The sequence below is a fragment of the Chenopodium album genome, chromosome 5 (genome assembly GCF_948465745.1).
Source record: "Chenopodium album chromosome 5, dcCheAlbu1.1, whole genome shotgun sequence".
NCBI lineage: Eukaryota > Viridiplantae > Streptophyta > Magnoliopsida > Caryophyllales > Amaranthaceae > Chenopodium > Chenopodium album.
In genome coordinates, this window is record NC_137838.1 from 60,235,841 (window position 1) to 60,259,191 (window position 23,351).

Below are 23,351 nucleotides of genomic sequence, written 5' to 3' on the forward strand. Positions count from 1 at the left end.
CTTACAATAAAACAGACATTAGGAAGGCTATGATTGCTGCTTGGGGAGATTCTGAGAGTGATGATGAGGAGGAACAGCCTGAAGAAGAAACAGCCAATTTATGCCTAATGGCCAAACGTGATGAAAAGGCCTACAATGATGAACTGGCTAAAGAGGTATGTGCTGATCCTAATCATCTTAGAACTATTCCTAAAGAAGTACTTATTGATTACATTGTAGAAATAGAAGATGATTGGATAATTGATATTAAAAGGCTTAATGAATGTGAAAAAGATCTTAAAGTCTGCAAGGAACACAGTGCCTGGATTGAGAACTAGCGTACTGATGTTCAAGGCAGATTCTTTGATCTTTTTTATAAGAATCTTCTTCTAAAAGAAATGAATGAAAAACTCAAGTATGAAAATATTATGGTTAATGTAGAACTGACTCAATACAAGCTTGCCAGTACTGATTTTAAATCGTCAAGTTCCTCTTCTGAATCATTGCCTAAGTTTAATGAAGATTTTGAAAAATTAAAACACAATCTTGATGAGTTAAGAATTGAAAAGGGTAATTTAGAAAAGGAAATTGCAATCAGAAAAGAAAGAAGCATTGGTCTGCTTGGTGTACCTAAATGGATTGAGAATGCTCAAACCAAAAGAACTGAAGGAATAGGATACATTCGATCTAAGCATAAAGGAAAAAAGAAATATGTTGATTTACCTAGCCATAAAGTTTGTTCCTTTTGTGGGAAAACAGGTCACTTAGTGAATACTTGTTATAAGAAGGAACAATCTGTTAGTAAGAATGTTAAGCAAGTTTGGGTTAAAAAATCTGATATTGCTTCAACGTCCAAGGAACCCAAGGAAACCTAGGTTCCTGAAACTAATCAATGAGTTCTTTTGCAGGTCCTAGTGAGGGGGAACAACACATGGTATCTCGACAGTGGTTGTTCAAAGCATATGACAGGAGACAAATCAAAATTCCTCTCACTTGAGACCTATTCTAGAGGAACTGTGACCTTTGGCGACAACAAGAAAGGAGAAGTTATTGGAAAAGGAAAAGTAGGAAGGTCAAGTTCCCATTCAATTGAAAATGTACTTTTGGTCGAGGGTTTGATGCACAATTTGCTGAGTATATCACAATTTTGTGACAAAGGAAACTCTGTAAGTTTTACTTCAAGTTTATGCAACATCATTAATGACAAAACAGGAAGGGTTGTTCTTGAAGGAACTAGAAAAGGGAACACTTACATTGTGGATCTCAATTCTGTTCCAAGGAACAACCTTACATGCCTGAGTGCCATTAATGATGATCCTTTATTATGGCATAAACGTTTTGGACATGCTAGTTTCTCACTCATGGATAAACTTAGAACAAGGAACTTGGTCATAGGGTTTCCCTCAGTCAAGTTCCTCGTACAACATATCTGTGATGCATGTGTGAGAGGCAAGCAAGTCAGGTCATCTTTTAAAAGTAAAAACATGGTAAGCACCACAAAGCCATTGGAACTCATTCATATGGATTTGTGTGGCCCCATGCGTGTTCAAAGTAGAAGTGGAAAGAAATATGTTCTAGTTATTATTGATGATTTTTCTAGATTTACCTGGGTGATTTTTCTGTCTAGCAAGGATGAAACCTTTGATGAATTTGTATCGTTTGCCAAGAAAGTGCAGAAGACCAGTGGAAATCAAATTATCCACATTCGGTCAGATCATGGAACCGAGTTTGAAAATTCAAGATTTGATGAGTTTTGTAGAGAAAATGGCATGGATCATAACTTCTCAGCCCCAAGAACTCCTCAACAAAATGGAGTCATGGAGAGGAAGAACAGGGCCCTAGAAGATATGGCAAGAACAATGCTCATAGCTAGTGGACTTCCAAGGAACTTCTGGGCTGAAGCTATCAACACTGCTTGCTATATTATCAATCGAGTTATGATGAGACCAATCATCAATAAAACTCCATATGAACTGTTTAAGGGCAGAAAACCCAATATTTCTCACTTTAGAGCTTTTGGATGCAGGTGTTTTGTCCATAATAATGGAAAAAGGAACATAGGAAAATTTGATGAAAGAAGCGATGAAGCTGTGTTCCTTGGCTATGCATCAAATAGCAAGGCTTACAGAGTGTACAATAAAAATACTATGTGTGTCGAAGAAAGCATTCATGTGATATTTGATGAATCTAATATGTTTATGAATGTGCAGGAACAAGACTCTAATGATTATGAAATTGGTATGGTTAGAGACAGGGAGGATGATGAAGAGGAAACCAGTCATCCCAAGGAAAAACAAGTTGAACCTGAACAAGATCATCAAGAAAATGCTGAAGTTCCTCCACCTGAAGTTCAGGAGGAACAAGATCATGAAGAAACAGGCAACATAGAGGAACCTGAGGAAGCAGAAGAAGAAGTGCCTCAAATAGGAGTTCTGACCAGAGAGTTTCATCCAAAGCCCTTCAAATATCAAGGCTCCCACCCTACTGACCTCATCATATGTGACATTGGCAAAGGAACTCAAACCAGATCACATATGAGGAACTTCTGTGCCTTTCAAGCCTTTCTATCCATAATTGAGCCAAGAAATCATGAAGAAGCTCTCAAAGATGCTGACTGGATAATTGCCATGCAAGATGAACTCAATGAATTTGAAAGAAACAAGGTCTGGCATCTAGAAGAGAAACCCAAGAATAAAAAGGTAATAGGGCTCAAATGGGTTTTCAGAAACAAGCTGGATGAGTATGGAACTATAGTAAGGAACAAGGCCAGACTTGTTGTGAAAGGCTATAACCAACAAGAAGGTATTGACTTTGGAGAAACTTTTTCTCCTGTTGCCAGGTTAGAAGTTATTAGAATATTAATTGCTTTTGCTTCATTTATGGGTTTCAAATTATATAAAATGGATGTTAAATGGGCTTTCTTAAATGGTTTTCTTCAAGAAGAGGTGTTTGTGGAACAACCACCTGGTTTTGAAAATCCCCAATTTCCTAATCATGTCTTTAAGCTTGATAAGGCTCTTTATGGGCTGAAACAAGCACCAAGAGCTTGGTATGAAAGGCTCTCTAAGTTCCTTCTACAAAATGATTTTAAAAGAGGAAAAGTAGATAAAACTTTGTTTCTAAAATCTGAAGGAACTGACTTGTTAGTTGTGCAAATATATGTTGATGATATTATTTTTGGAGCAACTAACAAAAACTTATGCAAGTACTTTGCTGAATTGATGAGTGGTGAATTTGAGATGAGTATGATGGGGGAACTGAACTTCTTTCTTGGACTTCAAATCAAACAAATGGAAAGAGGTATTGCAATTCACCAACAAAAATATGCCAAGGAACTACTGAAGAAATACAATCTTGACCAAGCAAAGACCAACCATACACCAATGGGAACAGGCACAAGGTTAGATGAAGATCTACAAGGAACTAGTGTAGATCAAACCAAATACAGAGGTATGATCGGATCCCTTTTATACTTAACTGCTAGTAGACCTGATATTGCTTTTAGTGTTGGCTTATGTGCAAGGTTTCAATCTAATCCTAAAGAGTCACATCTCACTGCAGTAAAAAGGATCCTAAGATACCTCAAAGGAACTGACCATCTCTGTCTCTTCTATCCTAGAAGTGATACTTTTGATTTAAAAGGTTTTGCAGATGCTGATTATGCAGAAGATTTGGTGAATAGGAAAAGCACTTCAGGAATGATTCAGTCCTCAGACCATGTCTAGTTTCTTGGGGTTCTAAGAAACAAAATACAGTGGCCTTATCAACTGCTGAAGCTAAGTATGTGGCTGCTGCAGCTTGTTGTTCCCAAGTTCTTTGGATTAAACAACAGTTAAGAGACTATGGTATGAAGTATGATTGCATTCCTATCTATTGTGATAATACTAGTGCTATATGTATTTCAAAAGATCCAGTTCATCATTCTCGAGTGACGCATATTCACATAAGGCATCACTTCCTTAAAGATAATGTGGAAAAAGGCTTGATTAAGTTAGATTTTTGTGATACTGAAAATGAAATTGCTGACATTCTTACTAAGCCTTCGAGCAGGGATAAATTTGAAAATATGCGTATGGAACTTGGTATGATACAATTGAGTTAAGAAGACCTCAAGTTCCCCCAAGGTATAAGTCAATCATGCATGCATTATATGTATCTTACACAATATGAATATGTGAAAACATAGTCCTAAGAATTAGAATGTATGGCATTACATATGGGATTGTGGCTGTATGTGAAGAAATCAAATTGTATTTAGCTTATCTATAATATTAACAAACTATGTTGATTTGTTCCAAGTTCCTCCGAATTATTTCATAAAATTTCGTTTTTATCCTTTCTCAAATTAATCAGCTAAGTCAGTTAATTGATTTTATCTTTTTGAAAATCTTATCTTATATTCTGATTTGAATTATCCTTAAAATATCTATCTTTCAAATCCATCTGTTAAATTTTTCATTCAAATACCCTAGAACCTTCGTATTTAATTCTAAGCCTCTGATCAAACAATTAATCTAGACTACCTTGTCAAATCATCTCGAGATTAATCTGACCAAGTGAGAAGTATTTTTACCATATCCCTTCAAACGACACCTACCACATTTAATTCACCTTCTACACTATTCCATCGACCTATTTCAACTCTCAAAATTCATCCCACTATAAAATGAAACCAAACCCTAACCACTGTTCCTCACCACCTTACTCCGTAAAATACACTCTCATCTTCAGTGATTCCTCTCCAATTCCCATGGAAATCTCACCAAAAATTCAAAACTCACCTCAAAAGGAATCGCCCATGGAAATTGAGACTGATACCTCAACTCAAGCCCTCATTGAAAACCCTTAAAACAAACCCATGGCTCGAAGTGATTCGAAAAAGAGGAAGTTAGAGGTTGAAGAAGAATTGGACTACGAGGAACTTGATGAACCGATTCAGGGGGAAAAATCGAAATCTACTGCTGTCAAGAGACTTGAAGCAAGCTCTGAACGTTTCATTGCTGGTTTCTGCATTAACCTAAAGTGGTGTGAGTCGTGTAAGTATTCTGAACTTCTTGATGTACTTGAAGCTCAAAATTGGGTTAATTTGTTTAGTGAATGTTATGACAATGTGATTGCTCATGCTCCGTTAAAAGAATTTTGTGCAAATTTTAGGAATGTGAATGGTGTGTGTACAAGTAGAGTTAAAAACAAGAAAATTAGTTTTGATGCTGATGATTTAGCTGTTGTGTTTGGAACTCCTAATGAGGGGTTTGATGAGTATTTTAAAGGAGAAACTGAATTAAAGGTTGAAGGTGTTCCTATTGAAAAAATTGTTGAATCAATTGGGGGTAAAGCTTCCAAATTTCGAACCAACCATAATCTATTTTCACCTATACAAAAGCTACTCTTTATCTTTGTTCACCTGGCTATCATCCCAAGAACCCAGCATAGACATGAGGCAAATCACCTTGATGTTGTACTTATGTACTGCCTTGAAAACAAAATACAAATAAACTTTCCTTCCTTGATGATCCAACACCTCAGTCACTGCCTAGCCAACCATTTGAAGGTTGGATATGCTAATTTGCTAATTACTCTTCTTGAAAGCTGTGGTATCTCCATGGCTAACTATGAAAGCCTCAAGCTTAAAACAAACCACTACGTGCAACCAAGAACCCTTGAAGCCAGAAACCTGACTGTTGTTGATGGAGTCACCCAATTTCTCACCAAATCTCTCCCTAAACCTAAGCAAGATGAGAGTAGTGTGAAGAAATTAGAAGAAGAGGAGTTGGACAGACGGTTGGAGGAGGAAGAAAGTGAGGGAGAGGGAGAAAAGAAAGAAAAAGAAGTGTTATTAATTCCTGCAAAGAGCACTCCCAGTGCTGGAAAGAGGAAGAGTACAAGGTTAGCTTTTAGGCCAAAGGGGAAGGACAAGGTAGAATCCACTACCGTAGTGGATTTGAGTGAAGAAAAGGGCTTGGGAGAAGAGAAAACTTTTGTTCAGGGGGAACAGGGCACATTTAAAGAAACCACAGTTCAAGCTGGTGAAGGAATGGGTTTGACTGGTCTTGGTTCTGTCAGCTCTACTTTGCAACTGAGATCTCTCAAGGATACAGTGCAAAGGCTTGTTGATGCTCAGCTTGTTCTGGTTCAGAGGATTGAAGCATTAGAGAAGGTGGTAGGAGACCTGGTGCAGGCCTCCAAAGAACTCACCACCACCATACAGCAGAGCACCTCGACCATATCACAAGGCCAAGCTGATCTTCTGAAGAAACTGGAGGATCTGGTCATTGAAGAGGTAGATGCTGGAGTAGAGCATCCATCATCTTGCCCAGAAGCCTAACTCTATTTATGTCTGTCTTAGCTATTAAACTGTTTATCTTTGAACTTGGTCTAGATTGAACTTTGTTTTATTTTATCTCTTTTGGTCTGTAAACACTTAAACAAGGTATTTTGATTTTCTTGATGTTCTGGAGGAACATCAGTTTGCTTTTATGGATAATGCTTACTTGCTTTATGACTAGTTGCATACTATTTCTGCCTATATGTGCTTTGTTCTATGATTGGGACACAAACCATTAAAATGGTTCTGTGTTTAGATATATATGTGCATTAATTTTGATGAAAGCCAAAAGGGGGAAAAGAAAGGAAAACTCAATTTTTGACAAGCTTCTCCGTCCATCTACATACTAAGGTATATAAGGTATATAATTTTTATCCTATTCAGTTCAGTTCCTTGTTTACATTTACTAGTTCATTTGAGTTTTAAGTTTTTTTGTTTTTTTCTCTCTGATTGTCTTTTAGTTTTTAATGAGTTTGCTTAGGTTTGTCATTCATCAAAAAGGGGGAATATTGTTGACCTTAAGTTTTGATGATGACTCAAGGAACCTAAGCAAATCCATAGGTGTTTTAACCTTTGTCTATTAGCTTTGATTTGCTGACAGGTTTATGCAATGAAGTTCTAGAGTCAGAATGGAGCATGGAACAAGGTAAAGGATGAGCTATGGATGAGTATAGAAGACAATCAGAAGCCAAGTTCCTTGAGTGAGGAACTGAAGCCTCAGAGTCGAAGCTTCACAGTGTGTCAAGGAGTCTAATGTATCTTTATCTTTATCTTAGGCTTCTTGTATCTATGTTAAGTACAGTGTTAATTGATAGGGTTTAAGTGGATTTAATTTTATTTGATAAAGATTTTATTTTTCCATATTTTAACTTGTTTTAATTTTATTTCGAAAAATATCCTTTAAGTTAAAATATCTTGTTGGTTAAAAAGATTTTCTGTTTTAATTCTATCCTATTATTTTGGAAAATCTAATTTGGAAAATATTATTTATAAACGACTGTTTTACCTAGTCAAGGAAGTTGAGAGATTTAAGGAAGCAGTAAACCACTTCCTTGGAGAGTGCTTCATCTTGTTGCCCAAGTATCCACGAACTATACTTCCTAATTTCATGGAAGTAGTGGCTTAGTGGGAATTAAGACAAACGACAATATTTCAAATTCCAGCCTCTAATATAAATAGGATCGGTTTTCTGTTTTAAAAGACACACTTGAGCATTACAGTCTTTAAGCTTTTGAAAAAGAGTCATAATCCACTTAAGTCCTTGAGTGTCTTTGTACTTAGCAATTTAGAGTTTAATCTTTGAGTTGTATTGGGTTAGAGTTTGGGGAAACTCTAAGAGTGTTTTATTGCTTTGAGTGAAGCAAGGAGAAAGAGAGAGAGAGTTTGAGAATTCGACTGATTGAGGGATCGGATCAATTGAAGGGAGCTTAAGTTCATAGAGGAACTTGAGTTTAGAGTCTTAATTTGTAATAGGTTGTTTGCCCTATTATTATTAAGAATTGAGTTTAAAATCCCTTGTGGTCGTGGTTTTTCTTCTTGATTAGGGCCAAGAAGTTTTCCACGTAAAATCTCTCTTTGCACTTTTAGTTTTTATTCGAGTTCCTTTATAAATTCCGCAAAAATTACCCTAGTTCCTCTACAATACAATTCAACCCCCCCTCTTGTATTGTTCATTAAAGTCAACACTGTTCCTCCAGCCAATTTTCCACCTCTTCATCTATAGACAGTTTCTTGATCTCATCCTGTTTAGGTTTTTGAAGAGTTTTTGGAAAAAACTGGGTCTTGCCATCCACAACATGCAAGTTTCTGCTTTCTAGAGTTTTGGGTTGAACAAAGTGGTTGGTTTGAAGTTTGAGGTGTTCATAATTTGAAGTGTTGATGCCAAAACTCTCTATGAGAGTGATTATCAGATTAGCATATCCAACTTTCAAATGGTTTGCAAGGCAGTGGGTGAAATGCTTAATCATGATGGAGGGAAAATTTATTTGAATCTTGTTTTCAACACAGTACATAATCTTGGCATCAAGATGATTGGCTTCATGTCTATGTTGGGTTCTAGGAACAATGGCCAGGTGAACAAAAATAAACAACAGTTTTTTAATAGGAGAGAACAGATTGTGGTTAGTTTGTACCTTAGACACTTTTCCACCAATTGATTCAACAATTTCTTTCATTGTCACATCACCAATACCCAAATCAGTAGCACCCTTAAAATACTCATCAAACCCCTCATTTGGAGTTCCAAAAATAGCACAGAGATAATCAGCATCAAAACTTATTTTCTTATTTTTAACTTTAGACACACACACACCATCAATATTCTTGAATTTTGCACAGAATTCTTTCAAAGGAGCATGAGCAAGCACATTATTGTAACTTTCACTAAACAATTGCACCCAATTTTGAGCCTCAAGAATTTCAAGAAGTTTAGTGTACTTACTTACTTCGCACCAATTTAAATTGATGCAAAATCCATGGATGAAACGCTCAGAGCTTGCTTCGATTTTCTTGATGGATGGAGATTTTTCCGTCATAATTTTTTCGCCCATTTCCTCCCAGTCTTGATTCTCATGTTCCTCCTCTTCTAGCTTCCGTTTCTTTGATTCACTACGAGCTGCTGGCAGGTTCTTGGGTTTTTCAGCAGAAACTTTTGCTTGAGTTTCTTGCTCGATATCCATGGGTGAGTCTTTTTTGTGGGGTATTTTGAGGTTTTGGTGAAACGTCCATGGGTGAATGAGCTGAGTCGGTAAAATGTAATATGTATTTCACGGAATGGGGAGGTGAGGTACAGTGTTTAGGGTTTGGTTCCATTTTATAGGGGTGAGAATATCAAGGGTTAAAAGAATTTGGTGGAAGGGTGTGGAAGGGTAATTTAATATGTTAGGTGTCGATTGAAGAATAATGGTAAAAATACTTCTCACTTGGTCAGATTAATTTAGTGTGATTTGACAGGAGAGGTCTAGATTAATTGATTGATCTGAGTCTTTGAATTAAGTACAAGGAATCTAGGGTATTTTAAACAAATTGAGGATAAATTTGGATTTTTAAGATAAACATTTTGATGATAAATTTAAAAACCGAATTAAAGGATAAGATTTTTTAAGCGGATAAAATTAATTAACTGATTAGCTAATTAATTTACAAAGAGATAAAATGAAATCTTATACAGTATTTTGGAGGAACTTGGAACAAATCAACATAGTTTGTTATGATACACACATGCCTAATGCAATTTGAATTCTTCACATACAGCCACAATCCCATATGCAATGTCATACATTCAAATGCTCGGGACTATGTTTTCACATATTCAGATTGTGTAAGACATACATGGCATACATAATTGACTTATACCTTTGGGGGGAACTTGAGGTCTTCTTAACTCAATTGTATCATACCAAGTTCCATGCGCATCTTTTCAAATTTATCCCTGCTCAAAGGCTTAGTAAGAATGTAAGCAATTTGATTTTCAGTATCACAAAAATCCAATTTAATTAAGCCTTTTTCAACATTATCCTTAAGAAAATGATGCCTTATGTGAATATGCTTCACACGAGAATGATGAACTGGATCTTTTGAAATGCATATGGCACTTGTATTGTCACAATAAATAGGAATGCAACTATATTTCATACCATAATCTCTTAATTGTTGTTTAATCCAAAGAACTTGGGAACAACAAGCTGCAACAGCCATAATCTCTTTCTCCTTGCTTCACTCAAAGCAATAAACACTCTTAGAGTTTCCCCAAAATCTAACCCAATACAACTCAAAGATTAAACTCTAAATTGCTAAGTAGAAAGACACTCAAGGACTTAAGTGGATTATGACTCTTATTTTTTTTAAAGCTAAAAGATTGTAATGCTCAAGTGTGTTTTTTCAACTAAAAACCGAGGCTATTTATAAAAGAGTTAGGCAGTTAAATTGTAGTTGCCTCAATCACCACTTAACCACAACTCCCTTAAAACAAGGAAGTGCAATTCGTGGGTGCTTGGGCAGCAAGCTAAGCACTTTACAAGGAAGTGGTTTACTGCTTCCTATTTTCTCTCAACTTCCTTGACCAAGTAAAATAGCCGTTTATAAAGAATATTTTCTAAACCAGATTTTCCAAAATAATAGGATAGAATCAAAACAGAAAATCTTTTTAACTAACAAGATATTTTAACTCAAAAGATATTTTTCGAAATTAAATTAAAACAAGTTAAAATACAGAAAATAAAATCTTTATCAAATAAAATTAAATCCACTTAAATCCTATCAATTTTCAATGTACTTAACATAATTACAAGTAGCCTAAAGTAAAGATAAAATACATTAGACTCCTTGATACTCTGAGAAGCTTCGACTCTGAAGCCTCAGTTCCTCACTCTAGGAACTTCCCTTTGAAGCTTCAATTCTGGAGCTCCAGTTCCTTATATAAGGAACACGACGTGATTGACTTCTTTATCCTTCCATGGCTAGCTTAGATCTTGTTCCATGCTCCCTCCTTACTCAAGAATTTCCTAGCATAAACCTGTCATAAATCAAAGCTAAAACCGAAAGTTAAACTTGTTATAGGTTTGCTTAGGTTCCTTGAGTCATCATCAAACATAAGGTCAACAAAAACAAAAGTCAAAGTAGCGATAGGGATGGAGAATGATTCAAGGCGTTCTGCGACCCTATATCATTCTTGTAATGTCAATACCTGCGAACTAGCGTTAGTTAAACAGATAAAAGAGTTAAGAAACGCGTATCTTGCACCGTCGAGCACACGTCACTGAAGTAACCAATTCTTGCACTTGTTGAAGACCACTCTGCTTGTAGCTGCCTCCAATTTCCGTTGTGATAGTCTTCCGCAAGCTAGGAAACACCATCGAAGATAACTCTGCTTGTAGTCATCCTCTGCGTTTGTGACCATCCTCCGCAAGCTAGGGAACACGATCGAAGATGACTCTACTTGTAGCCATCTTCAGTTGTTTGTGACAACTCTCCACAAGCTAGGGAACGCCGTCGAAGACCATTCTGCTTGTAACGATCCTCAATTATTGTTGCGATAATATTCCGAAGAAAATTACCGAAGACCACTGCTTGTTGATCCTCAACGCTTGCTTGAATTCTGCTGTTGCGATATTTTCTGTTATGCTAGTACGTCGGCGCATTCTGCTGTTTGTGAACCATTACGTTGGTGCCTAGGGTGAGCCAATGCTTAGGCGCTTTAAGAGAAGTGAGACGATCAGTTATCAAATCGATCACTTTCTGTGATTGTAATAGAGCCGATTACTAAATCATGTCAATTGCTTATAGGGGCTAACTAGCGCACCAAGGAACCCAAACTGCTGCACAAGGTCCGCATAACCATATTACGGGGACACACGCTTTATCGCCGCACCAGCGCTTGCTGGAAGACGCTATCGCTGCACATTTGCCTTGTCGCCAGGCGACGAATTTGTCATCTGGCGCTGCAATCGGGGTTTTTGAATAAATCCCCTTTTCTTCTTCATTTCGCCGCTACTACTGCTGTTTGCTCATATTTGCTCCAGACTCCAATTTACTAGTTTCCCGATCCATGTAAGTTTTCTACAAACTCACCTCGGTTTTTGCAGAATTTGCGCATGTTTGTTCACGAACTTTCTGAAAATTCAAAATTTACTTTGCTTAATTTGCTTTGTTTGTTGAATTTCATGCCATGAAATTGCTTGATTATGCTTGTATATTGTCTTGGGAGTATTCTGAGACTTGTTTGACTCAATTTGGTGAAGAAACGAACAATTTACCATTGTCGAACCTCTTGAGTTCGTAAGAACAATGTGACTTGTTCTTCGCGTTGTTGCTAGCTCTTCTTGTACAATTTGTCACAATAATTGTCATAGTATTGCAAGAAATTGTTTGACTGCTTGAAAATGCCATTTATGCTTTAATTGAATTTGCGCTCTGTTTTAGTACTACGTACTCTATTTTTTGCAAACATAGTATCATGCGGCTAGGCGAACCTTAGATACTATAGAGCCTTAATTTACTATTATTCTGCATAATATAGCATAGCTAGACAACGCGGCTCTAGTTCACGGTCTAGGGACTCTCGTCGAGAGGACGAGCCCGTCGGCGAGGGCGAGGAGCCATCCACTACTATAGGACCCTTCCCGGAGTGGGATGAGCGCACTTTGTTCTTTGTTCCCGAGCACCATATCTCAGAGCGGGTGCGACGCGGGATTGTCAGCGGTAGGACTCGTAGCCATGGCTCTGGCTACGAGACCATTGGCTCATTGTACGACACTTATTTCCGCAACCATGAGGAGTTGCGACTGCTATGGGAGTCTTGTGGGCTAACTCCCCTGCTTCGGGAAACTCAGGCCATGTATTCTTTTGACGCGAGCCACCACGTGGTTCGAACTTTGGCGGAGTTCTTTTGGGACACCACCAACACCTTCCACTTTCCTTGGGGCGAGATGACTGTTACCCGTGCTGACTTCAGTCTTATCTCGGGACTGGAGTTCCGTTCTGCTGCGCTGCCATTTGATAGTACAATCACTGTCTTTTCTCTAGTGGTTGAGGAGCTGTTAGGTTCGATTAGTATTCGGGCGCGTGCCGATGCTGAGCCGACACGACTTAGTTCTCGGTGTATCTGCCGGTCCACTCTCGTGATGGCCTTTCAAGATGGTGTGACCACCCGTGAGCAGCGAGTGCGCATCTTTGTTCTCATTTTGCTGTCAGGGACCTTTTCTCCTAGCAGAGGTTGTCGAGTACTCCTCTACTACCTGCCTGCTCTCCACGACCTTCATATGGTCGGGACTTATGACTGGGCCAGCTTGGCCTATGATGATTTCCTGCTTGGCTTGCGACACTTCTGCCGTCACACGACATTCACGGGGGATATTGCACTCTCCAGCTTCTGGAGAATCGTAGAGGTACACTTTATCCCTTTTAAAGTTAGCTCTTGATTCATATTAACATTTACTGATTTTCCTTTATCTTTGTAGATTTGGTTCTACGAGTACTTTCTATCGCTTGCGCCAGCGAGACCTTTGTCTCGCGAGCTCCCTATTGGTGCCTATTGGGGAGGTCGCATCAGTAGTCGGGTCACTACTACCCGTGTCCGAGACTTGATCCTCTTGGTATATTCTTTTGGACGCTTGTCTTTTGTATTGCCTTTTTTAGTAGACTTTTATCTTACAGACATGTTTTGTAGGAGCCTGTTGTGGTGTATCGGTCATGGGCCAATCTGGCCATTCCTGCGCTTGCCGCGCAATACACTACCGAGCGTCGCTATTTCCAGGGGACGTGTGAGGCCGTAGTGTACTTAGGTGAGAGAGTGGCTTTCCAGCACTCCTCAAACATCTTCATCGTCCCTGCTCGCCCGCCTCGACATATGTTCGACCAGGCGGTGCTGATAGACTTGGCGGAGAGGTCGCCTGCTGGTATTCCTTGGCGATCTCATGCCTGTCCAGGGAAGAGTTACGAGGAGGATTTGCTGCCACTGTTAGCTCCGACCCCTGCTTTATCCGAGGAGGCGGCGGTAAACATTTTGTCCTTTTGTTTTTGCTAGATAGCCCCAAGTGGATTTTAATCACCTGGATTTGCTTTTTTCCAGGCTACGCCTGCAGAGTTCATTCCTCCTCGGATGTCTATCAATTACCAGGGGATGTATGGCCCGGTTAAGGAGATGATTCCTCCGGCTCCTGAGGATCAGCGCTTTGTCGAGCGGTCTATTCCATGTCATCAGACTCGGGTGAGTTATTTGTTTACTGCTTATTTATACTTATCTTGTACTATTACTGACCTTGTTTTTTACAGTTCTCTCGCGAGGTGGTGACAGCAATGGCGAGGTGTATAGACGTCTTTCGCAGTCAGCTGGTGAGGATGCAAAACCGAGCTACCTTTTGTCGTGATGACGTTGCTGAGGAGGTATCTCTTTTTTCTTTCTTTTGCATCATTTATCTTCATATTTTCTTTGCATCTGACTTGATTTAATTTTGCAGAGACAGCCTATTCCTTCACCACGTACTCGGACGAGACCTGAGGCTAGGAGAGAGCCGTCAAGGTTAGGATCGAGGCATCGCTGAACTTCTTTTGGTGGCCGTGGTGGTCGAGCTGATGCAGCTCGTACCGAGACATTGGAGGGTTAGGGCTCTTCGTCTGAGGGTGCATATACTGAGCCAAGGAGGCGTGATATCAGCTCCTTCGATGGGTGGTGGGACGTACGAGGTTGGCTCGTCGTCGCAGCGGCCCCAATAGCCTCAGCCTTTGATGATCCAGTACTAGGGTGAGCCTGGGTGGGTTGGCCCTGATTTGAGGTTTCCGCCTAGCGAGTCTGGAGCTTGTGAGGGGCATACTCCCCGTTCTGCGATGTTCTTCGATATGATGAACGTTCCACCTTATCTGCGCCCTCCGGCACCATAGTTGTACCTGTACTCTTTATTTAATTTGACTTTGTAGGACTTTGCCGGTTGTATTCTATGACTCGTTCTTTAGACATTTTGTATATACAAATTATTATATATTATGCCTATTCTATTTTTGTGTTTTATTTTTTTCATTTTATGTGCATATGCGTGTGTGTAAAAAATTGTGACTAATTTTGCGCTAAAATTTTCGTCATTTTTATTATTAATGGAGGGTATCCGACTTTCTCCCCTAAAAGAAAAAAAATGAAAAAAAAATAATTTGGATTAGAAATAGCCTCAGTTTAATCCAAGGAAAAGGAAAAATATTCATTGCTTGAAGGGTCAAGTGATGGTAAATGCATTTTGTATGGAAAACCTGGAAGAGGAAGATGAGTACAATTGGGATTCAAGATCTATAGAGATAAGTTTTGAAGTATGTTTGAGCTTAGTTAAGAAGCTTATATTGATAAGATTCTTATAAGGTTCAACATTATATTGAAAGGAGTTTCAATCCCATGTAACATGGCACATTGCTTAATGATTCAATGCTTTGAGAAAGGTTGATGAAATTAAGGTTTTGAGTGATGATATTTATGCAGTTTGCAAAGGATGCATCATGCAAGTCATGGACTATACTCTTCTATTTGACTCACGTGTTTTAAAGAACAAGTGATGATAGATTTCAATCGAAATCCAATGTAACGTTGGAATACAAATTAGAAATTCCTATGTTCCTTGCGAAAGGGCAAAGGAAAATTCTTAGTATATAGAGATGAAATGATTATAAGATTTAGAAATTGTAAAATTCATGTTTCTGAGAATGTCTCATGAACTCTACTTACTAAACCCATTCCATCTCCAAAGCATGAGAAACATGCTAATGAAACTGGATTGAGGCAAATGATGTAATTAGAAGTTGTATTTGTTTTTGGAGAAAAACAAGTTACATGTGTGTAAGGAATAAATTTCAAGCGTTAACCCCTAGCTTGAACCCCACTGTGATCATACACTAAAGTACGGTGGCGTCCAAAAGGGAAGAAGATAGAGCAAAAGAGTCGCCAACAAGTTTTAGGAACTTGTAAACCGTTCACAGGGTGAAGGTTACACCCCTTAACTATCCAAGAGATCGTCAACTCCAATAAGGTCTTGAACCAAATAAGGGTTCGGGGATGAAGGTACAAATCCAACCTAAAAGAGATTGAACCTGCCCTAATAATAGGCCTCTACTTTCTTCTGATCGTATTCATGTGCGCTTTTTGACTAACATGCAATCATTAGGATTAACCCTAAACCTGTTTAATCTATGTTGGTTGAATATTAATGCACAAATAAACTATTATTGGCGATCACTTGAATTATAATCATATCAACCCAAACAAGATTGTTAGTTGAGACGAATAATACAAGAGGGGGGGGGTGATTTGTATAGAGTTCCTAATGACTACTTTTTGCGGATAAATAAATAATGCGTATAGGAACTTAAGCAAACACACAGATTTTACGAGGAAACCTTCCAGGGCCCAACTGGAAGTAAAACCTCGACCCTACCTTAGGGATTTCAAACACAAAACACTTCACTATAATAGGGCAAACACCAAGTTACAACTTATTAGACACAGAACTTTATTTCACAAGTTCCTCACTGAACTTGTTACTTGATAGGACCCTATCCTACCCAATCTAAGCACCACACTTAGATTCACTCGTACCACCAAAGTACTACAAGTACTACCAAAGTACAAAACACTCGTACCACCCCAGTACAAAAACTCTCAGCCTCACCAAGAAGCTTACACAAACCTGTATATAACTCAAGCTATCAAATCACCCAAATAACCCAACCAATACAAATACAAGACGCCTATTATGATAGGTAAGCAATGCACGAAATCCGAAACTAATATGATAAGTTAAAGCTTGGTAAACTTACTCGTTAAAGCACTGTGATTTCTCCACGCATAAACTCACAAAAACTAAATCATTTTTGCTCTCTACTATTTATATAAGTAACACTTGTATAGAAAGTAGGTTTTCTCAAAAGATAAATATGTTAACTTGACTTATCTTTATTAAACACGGTTTCAGTAAATTAAGTGGAATAAAATCTTTTCCGAAAATAAGTATAAAAGATATTTATTAAGAAAACTTATCTTTCTTAATAAACCGACTTTAGAGAAAAATAATCTTTTTGTTAGAAAATATTTTCCTAAAATCTATCTTTTATTATTCTCCATATTTATTTTATTTACCAAGCAAACTTATCACGTTTCTAATAGATCTCGTGCACTAACCTACTTACCATATTAACAATAATTTCTAAGAATAAACTTTAACAATTATTGCTGCGCCGCACTCTGACCAGATGAATTACTTGGACTCCAAGCATATCAAGTTCCACCAAAGAACTTAACTGCTAGTCTTCAAGTTCCTGTTAGGGAACGTTCCTGTTAGGGAACTTAGTTCTTGTTAGAGAACTCTTCCTCTGATTTGTTTAACTTCTTCAATAAAGATCTTCTTCATGTGTTCTTAGATTCAGATGGTTCTTCAATCACCAAGATTATTCTGCACCTTGACTAATCACACACTAGAGAATCTTTATTAGATGAGTTTGCTTTTAGTTTAAGTTCCTCATCATCAAAACCTTTATGCTTCAACAATTTCCCCCTTTTTGATGATGACAAACTTAAGCAAACTCTAGAATAAGTTAAACAAAGTAGAGGGTCGTATTTTTTCATTTTTTAATTTATTGACAGAAAGTAATCACAGAACAAAAATAAACAAACAACAATAAAATAAAATTAAACAAAACTAAATTAAACTACTCAAGCATTATATCAGAAAGAGTTCTGATACTTTATCAACTGAAACCCAGAACAACTATAGCTTCCAAGTTTGCTTCATCTTTTCCCCCTTTTGGCATTATCAAAAAGTCCTGTTTTTCAAGTTATTAAGCATCTAGCCACAGCCCTACAAGCAATTCATCGAGTATGGGAAACTAAAGGCAGCGCTGCTAAACAACCTCAAGTAAGTTCTACCTTTCTGCATAAGTGTTCAAAATACACATAAACACACAAGTATAAGCAGAGTTCCAACAATTCATTAAAAACCAAAAGATTTATCATCCAATTGAACAATTTAGAAAATTTACAAACAAAATTAATTGTTCAAATACTAAAAACAGAAATTAAAGTTATTCATGACTGAAACAGAGAAAATAGGCTAGGCTGAATGGTAAAAAGCAATAGGGCAGGCTAGGTTTCAAGGAACTCCAGAATTTTCTTGAAGTCCTCCTTTGTCTGTTGTGCAGAGGCCTCCAAATTTTCTTCAAGACCCTTGAGTTTCACCAGGAACTCCTCCTTCTGTTCCTGTAGAGCCTTGTTCAGTTCTTGCTCTTGAAACTCCTTTTGCTCTTGAAGTTCCTTGTTTTGTTTTAGCACCATCTTCGTGAGTTCCTTTAACTCCTTCCCCTGCTCCTGCACCAACTTTTCCAGGGTCAGCACCTGAAGCTTTTCAGCAGAATCCTTCATTTGACTTTCAACCCTTTCCTTTCTATCCACTAATTCAGCAACTTGCCCATTGAGGATATTTTCCTCAACATCCAACTCCAGTGGTTGTTCCATACTGGTTTGAGGAACAGCACTGGCAGAAATCCTCCTGCTCTTTTTCACAGGCTGCTCAGACACAGCCTTTTCCTTCCTCTTCCCTGTCACTTTCTCTTTCTTTTTCTCTCCCTTCTCTATTTTTTTATTTTTTCCTTGCACAACCTCCAAACTTAACCCAGCCAGGGTTTCCTCATTGATCACATTTTCTGGCTTTTCATCCAAAGCCCCATATTTACCCTTCAAAACTACTCCAGCATTCTCAAATACAGTGGACAAAATGGCTCCATACCCCACTTTTGTCCTACTGGGAACACAGTGTGCTAAGTGCTGGTACATTAAGAAAGGAAAGTTAACCTTGATTTTCTTAGAAATACAGAAAATCACTGCCATATCCAACAAACATGCTTCCCCCTTTTTAGCAGTTCTGGGCAAAATAGTCTTCTTTACCAGATTAAACAACAGTTTGTTTAAGGGACTTAGATCATTATGACTCATGACCTTCTTCCCTCTCTGACCACCTAAGGCCTCAACAATATCACCAGTCAAATAGTTTCCTACATTGACACTTACCTTTCCTTTAATATAAGTATCATACCCCTCAGTAAGTGTTTTCAGAATTTTACCTAGGGTTTCAATGTTCAATTCAATTTTTACACCATTAACAACACTTGATATTATCCCTAATTTTGCTTGAAAATTTTGACAAAATTCAGTCATAGCAACAGGATACAAATAGTTTGCTGAAACCCTTGACAATAGAAATTCCCAACCTTGAAACTTAATTAAATCAAGAAACTCTAAAAATCTTGCTTTCCTACACCAAACTATATCAATACGATGTCCTACTACATACCTTCCGGCCTGTGACTCAAGTTCCGCTTGATCAGTCACTTCCTCTTCTTCATCTTCCTTTTCAGATTCTTCTTTTTTCTGAATTGTTCTCCTCTTCTTTATCTTCCTCTTCTCCCTCACTCATCTCTTCTTCTTCTTTGTTCTCCTCTTTTGTTTCTTCTGAGTTTTTCCCTTGAGCAAAATCATCAACTTCCTCGATTTGCTCTTCAAGAGACTTTTCACTTTGTTTCTTCTCTTTCCACTCTTTTAGTCGTTGAAGAATGTTTGGGACAGAGGATTCCCCTTGATCGCTATTACTTTCGACTTCTTTTGGTTTTGGAGGAGATTTTCTAGGGTTTTCGGGAGTTTTGTTTAAGGTGGAGGATGATTTGTAGTTTACCATGGCTAAGGGAGATGTTTCTTCTTGAATTGTATTTTCAGAGTGTTGTGATTCTTCTGAGGAGACAAATTCAGCAATGATCACCATTGATACTTTAGGAAAGGTTTTAAAGGTTGAAAGAGTTTTTACTGAGAAGGGTTTAATTGATTTGACAGTGAGGTGAAAGAAGTGGGTGAAATCAGCTTTTATAATTAATGAAGCGGTGTAAAGGAATTTAAGAATTTTCACTGTTCAGTCATTAATTGAACAAATTCAATTAATTTTTCAAATTTTAAATTTTAAATTATTGGATGAATCTTTCAAAAACTTCACTTTCCAAATTCAATTGACTTAAAAAAAGTTTCTATAAAACACAATTGGAACACGCTTTTTACATATGTGCAATGTACATATTTAATAACTTATACAGTTAAGCAATTTAATGAACTTACCTTTGGTAGTTAACAATGGTGACACTTCAGCTATGCTTATCACACCAAAATTGTGATAGATGCTCTTTTCGCTCTATTTCCATTATTTTTTACTTTGCCATATTTAGGAACTTCAGAAGCAATCAATTCAGCTTGATCATTCCAAGTTCCAGTCTAAATTTCTCAAATCTTTCTCTGTTCAAGGGTTTGGTCAAAATATCTGCAAGTTGATATTCCGTACTACAAAATTCCAATTTAATGCTCCCTTGCTCCACATTATCTTTTAGAAAGTGATGCCTTATGTGGATGTGTTTTACTTTAGAGTGTTGAACTGGATATTTAGAAATACAAATAGCACTTGTGTTATCACAGTAGATAGGTACACATTCAAAAATAAGACCAAAATCTCTAACCTGTTGTTTTATCCAGAGTACTTGTGAGCAACATGCTGCTGCTGCCACCTATTCAGCTTAGGCTGTAGATAAAGCAACTGTGTTTTGCTTCTTGGAGCCCCAAGAAACTAAACAAGGTCTTAAGAATTGTACCATACCTGAAGTGCTTTTTCTATTCACCAAATCACCTGCATAGTCAGCATCAGTAAAGCCATGCAAATCAAATGAGTCACTTCTAGGATAGAAGAGACATAAGTCATCAGTTCCTTTCAAGTATCTAAGGATTCTCTTTACTGCTTTCAGGTGTGACTCCTTTGGGTTTGCTTGGAACCTGACACACAAACCTACATTGAAAGATATGTCAGGTCTACTAGCTGTTAAGTAAAGTAAAGATCCTATCATACCTCTGTACATAGGTTGATCAACACAAGTTCCAGAAGGGTCATCATCCAATCTGGTTGCAATACCCATTGGAGTATCATTTGTCTTAGCATTTTCAAGTTTGTATTTCTTGATCAGTTCCTTGATATACTTTTGTTGATGGATCATGATTCCTTTCTCAGATTGCCTTATTTGCAGTCTAAGGAAGAAATTTAATTCTCCCATCATGCTCATTTCAAATTCTCCACTTATCAAGTCAGCAAAATACTTGCACAAAGATTCATTAGTTGCACCAAACAGAATATCATAAACATAAATTTGTACAACTAATATGTCAGTTCCATTTGATTTTAAAAACAGAGTTTTATCTATTTTGCCACGTTTAAAACCATTTTGTAATAGTAACTTTGACAATCTTTCATACCATGCTCTAGGAGCTTGTTTCAGCCCATAGAGAGCCTTGTCAAGCTTGTAGACATGATTTGGGAACTCTGAATTTTCAAATCCAGGAGGTTGTTCCACATAGACTTCTTCATTTAAAAATCCATTTAGAAAAGCACATTTTACATCCATCTGGAACAACGTGAATCCCATATAAACAGCAAAAGCAATAAGTAAACGAATAGCCTCTAACTTGGCTACTGGAGCAAATGTTTCTTCATAGTCTATTCCTTCTTGTTGATTGAAACCTTGTACAACCAGTCTTGCTTTATTTCTAACAATAATACCATGCTCATCTAGCTTGTTCCTAAACACCCATTTTAGACCTATTGTCTTCTTATCTTTGGGTCTAGGTTCCAGATGCCATACTTTGTTTCTTTCAAATTCATTTAGTTCAACTTGCATAGCATTAATCCAGTCTGCGTCAGTTAAAGCTTCAACATAATTCTTAGGTTCCATAGATGATAGGAATGCATAAAATGCACAGAAGTTTCTAAGCTGAGATCTAGTCTGAGTTCCTTTTGTGATATCACTCATGATTGCATCAACAGGATGTGATTTCTGATGTTTCCATCGTTTAGGAGTAAAGTCCTTCACTGGATACAATCTTTCCTAATCATTGTTGACTGGTTCTTCTGTAGGAACTTGTTCTTGAGTCTCAGTTGGAACTTCAACAGGATTCTCCTCATTCTGATTTTGATCTTGTTCTTGAGGAGCATTCTCCATTTCTGTTACTTCATTTGCTTCCAGATTCGTTTGCTCACCAATTTCCACTTGCTGCTTCCGCAATGATGTTGATGTTTCATCTGGATCTGTCTTGTGGACAAGTCCAATTTCAAAATCATCATCACACTCATGTACATCATTTAAAGACTGTTCATTTTCATCAAATATAATATGTACAGATTCCTCAACACACATTGTCCTTTTATTATAGACTCTATATGCTTTACTATTAGAGGCATATCCTAAGAACACAGCCTCATCACTACATTAATCAAACTTTCCCAAGTTCCTTTTACCATTGTTATGAACAAAACATTTACAACCAAAAGATCTAAGGTAGGAAATATTAGGTTTTCTCCCTTTGATCAGCTCATAAGGAGTTTTGTTGGTAATGGCTCTAACTGATACTCTATTAAGGATATAGCATGCTGTATTCACTGCTTTTGCCCAGAAGTTCCTAGGCAGACCACTTGAGATCAGCATAGTCCTGGCCATGTCTTCAAGGCTTCTGGTCTTGCGTTCCACCACCCCATTTTGTTGAGGGGTCCTAGGGGCAGAGAAGTTGTGATCCATTCCATGTTCAGTGCAGAATTCATCAAATTTTGAATTTTCGAATTCTGTGCCATGAACTGATCTGAGGTGAATTAATGGATTTCCTGTTCTTCTCTATTCTTTCTTTACAAAAGCTACAAATTCATCAAAAGTTTCATCTTTACTTACAAGAAAGAAAACCCAAGTAAACCTTGAAAAGTCATCAACAATAACCATAACATACCTCTTACCACTTCTACTTTGGATTCTCATAGGACCACATAGATCCATATGAACAAGTTCCAAAGGTCTTTTGGTACTTACCATTTTCTTGGACTTGAAAGAAACTCGAGTCTGTTTTCCTCTAACACAAGCATCACACACTTTGTCATACAGGAACTTAATACATGGAAGACCTTCCACTAGTTCCTTAGATCTCAATTTATCAAGTAGAGTAAAGCTTGCATGTCCAAATCTTTTGTGCCATAATAAAGGATCATTCTCAATGACACTAAGACATGTTAAACTGCTTTTAGGAACTTCGTTAAGATCAACAACATATGTGTTTCCCTTACGAATTCCTTCTAGGATGATGTTCCCAGTGTCATTATGAATGATTCTGCACTTATTAGAAGTAAAGCTTACAGAGTTACTTTTATCACAAAATTGTGAAATACTCAACAAGTTGTGTTTGAGGCCCTCGACCAAAAATACATTATCAATTGCATGGGAACTTGACCTTTCTACTTTGCCAATGGCAGCTATATCTCCAGTCATGTTATCACCAAAGGTCACAGTTCCCCCGTAGTAGGCATCCAGTGAGAGAAATCTAGATTTATCTCCAGTCATGTGCTTAGAACAACCACTGTCGAGGTACCAAGTGTTGTTCCCCCTCACTGGAACCTGCATGAGAAATCAAACATTAGGTTCAGGAACACAGGTTTCCTTGGGTTCCTGTATAACAACAGTAGGC